At 42.5% G+C, this 3,314-nt stretch overlaps 1 non-coding gene across 1 annotated transcript; it reads left to right on the forward strand.

Moving 5' to 3' along the window:
- The first annotated feature begins 336 nt into the window (after positions 1-336).
- Positions 337-408, forward strand: TRNAC-GCA (transfer RNA cysteine (anticodon GCA)). Its single transcript has one exon. It is a non-coding gene; the product is annotated as a tRNA-Cys (tRNA).
- The last annotated feature ends 2,906 nt before the right edge of the window (positions 409-3,314 follow it).

Below are 3,314 nucleotides of genomic sequence, written 5' to 3' on the forward strand. Positions count from 1 at the left end.
CACGACTGAGCAACTGAATTGAACTGAGCTGAAGATACACTGGAAGGAAGAATGAAGGACGAGTTTTACCAAATAGGCTCCTGACACCTGAAACCTAAAGCCAATGCGGGGGTTTAAGGAGCTCCTGTTTCTGGGCTGGCTAGAATGCCCTGGATTGTGGAGGGAGAAAACCTTCACCACCAACCACCCAGGCTCCCACCACTCAAACCAGACCAACTGTATGAGTTTCCTATTGCTGCTGTAACAAATCGCCACAAACACAATGGCTTGAAACAACACAAATTGATTCTCTCACAATTCTGAAATTTAAAAGTCCTAATAAGTAAGTCTTGGGCCTCCCAGGTGGCTCAGAGGGTAAAGCATCTGCCTGCAATGCAGGAGACCTGGGTTCGATCCCCGGGTTGGGAAGGTCCCCCGGAGAAGGAAATGGTAACCCACCTCAGTGTGCTTACTTGGAGAATCCCATGGACAGAGGAGCCTGGGGGGCTACAGCCATCCATGAGTCGCAAAGAGTCGGACACAACTGAGCGACTACCACACAAGTAAGTCTTACTGGGCTAAAACCAAGGTGTCAGCAGAGCAAGTTTCTTCTGGAGACTCTAAGGGGGAATCTGTTCCTTGCCTTCTCTAGCTCCTAGGGGCTGTCATTCCTCACCCCATGCCCTCCTTCACATCGCCTCTTCTCTCCCTGCTTCTGTCATCACATTACCTTTCACCTTTGACCTTCCACCCGCCTTTTAGTCAAACCTTGTAATAAGAACTCTTGTGATTATAATTAGGGCCAATTTGGATAAACCAGGACAATTTCACCATGACAAGATCTTTAACTCAATCACATCTGCAAAGCACCTCTTGGGATTTAAGACAACATTCACAGGGGTCAGCAAAATAGTTAACTGGAATAATGCATGTTCTTCACAGAGAGGTGAAGAATTCTCTTGTTAGAGCTGGTCATAGAAAAACTAAACCATTTCATGCCCACCCATCAGGTCTGGGAGGCTCAGGGGCAGTGTAAAGCTGTTTATAGATTCCCACGCTCTCTTTGCAGCCAGATTGCAGTGCCTGGCTCCTTACCTTGGAGAGGTATAAATCTGAAGCACAAGTGGAGGGAGAAAGCTACCATTCCAATAATCCCAGATCCTTTAAAAGTCTCAACACTCAAGAAAGATGTGAAGAAGGTTATGTTTGAAGACAATACACAGCACAGGCTTCTTACAGTCAATTTTATTAGGTTTTTAGAGAGAATTATAGATGATAATGGATCCGTGGGATAATGGATGGTCCCAGAGGAACTGCAAAGCTGTGGTGCTCATGAAGGGCTCCAGTAATGCTGTAAACAGTGGAAGTGTAGGCCCAGCAGTTTATGAATAGCCAGTGTATTCATACAAGAAATTTAGCTTCATATTAAAGTTGATATAATCTACTAGTATTTAATTCTCAGTAATGATTTTTATTGATTTCCACATTTTAGTAGTGCAAGCAAAGAAAATGCCTTAGAACCTCACAGACACTTTTCTGGAAAGAAAAATATGTTTATCCTTATAATCAGCTCATTGTGATAGCTTTTCATTCACTCATTCATTAAACAAATATCTTCTGGGTGCCTGCTCTCATGATGGATGTTGCGGAGATAAATAATGACAATTATTTAATCATCTATAGTTTTAAGGTTTACATGATATTTTTTTAAATATTATTTCATTTAATAGCCTGGGTAACCTGTGAGATATGTATTTTAACCATTTCTTTACAGATGGGGAAACCAAAGGCTCACATAGTCAAGTATCTTCCCAAAGGTCACACGGTCTTGGGGAGCTGACAGACCTACAACCTAATCTCAATTCTGCATCTCCAGAGCTACTACACCACACTATATCATTTATTCCCTGCCTTCTGAAATATAATGACCTTTCAGGAGTACTATACATAAATATTTGTAATACCAGGTAAGAAGTCATCTATAGCACAGTCTTAAGGATGTACAAGTATTTTCCCAGGCTTCTGCTATCTCAGCAGTCACATTTTCTGGAGGATTACTCCTTTCCCATTCTTCTCCTCAAATCAAAAGTTAACTACCTCTTCAGTTTTCATCTAAAGTTTTATCTCTCGATTAACAGCCATTTCGCACAATGGAGCACAGCTTTTAATGAGTTCACAAAACTTACTGCCTATATTACCGCAGAGAAAGGACAGTGAAACCTTGCTGGGGTCTGGGAGAAGCCCATCTGAGAAAATTCACCACTGCACCCGCAGCTTTGCAAGAGACAAGATCTGGATTACACCCCAGCAATGCTGACAATGCTTTTGAGTTGGGTCTTTGTGGGGTCTTCTGATAATCAAAAGTCAAATGGTATATCCAAGAGCAGGCAGTTTCTACTGTGTACAGGAAGTGCTGCTGAGGAAGCTGGGAGTAAAGAGAAACCACAGATGGTGGAGGGAAGCTGGGAAGGCTTCATGGAGAAAGCAGCCTTGGAGCTGAGCATTGATGTCTAAATCGGCATACAGTGGGAGACTGTGGAGAAGAGATTACAAGAGGAGGAAACATCATGAGTGTAGGTATGAACAGAGGAATGCTCTGTGTCTGTTCCAGATTCATTTAGCAGCCACTGGAGAGTAAAGGAGGAGGGGGCTGGATTTTATTGTATTCACTAGCAATGAAAGTTACTGAAATGGTGAACAACAAGGATTTAATGTATAGCACTGGGAGACCCTTGAGAGCCTTGGACGCAAGGAGGTCCAACCAGTCCATCCTAAAGGTGGACCATCCTGAATAGTCATTGGAAGGACTGATGCTGAAGCTGAAGCTCCAATACTTCGGCCACCTGATAGGAAGAGCCAACTCAATGGAAACGATCCTGATGTGGGAAAGATTAAAGGCAGGAGGGGCAGGGGGTGACAGAGGATGAGTTGGTTGGATGGTATCACTGACCTGATGGACATGAGTTTGAGTAAACTGCAGGAGATGGTGAAGGACAGGGAAGCCTGGCATGTTGCAGTCCATGGGGTCACAAAGAGTCGGACATGACTGAGCGATCAAACAACAACAACAAGGAATTATATTCATTATCTTGTAATAACCTATAATGGAAAAGAATCTGAAAAATAATATACACACATATTTTTATACATATATATATATACATTTATATATATATGTATATATCTCCAAATCACTTTGCTGTGCACCTGAAAATAACACAATACTGTAAATCAACTATCAGTTCAGTCGCTCAGTCATGTCCAACTCTTTGCAACCCCATGGGCTGCTCTGCTCCAATTATAAAAAAGCCTGAAAGTTTAAGAGCAGGAAAATG

Source organism: Ovis aries, chromosome 5 (assembly GCF_016772045.2).
Source record: "Ovis aries strain OAR_USU_Benz2616 breed Rambouillet chromosome 5, ARS-UI_Ramb_v3.0, whole genome shotgun sequence".
NCBI lineage: Eukaryota > Metazoa > Chordata > Mammalia > Artiodactyla > Bovidae > Ovis > Ovis aries.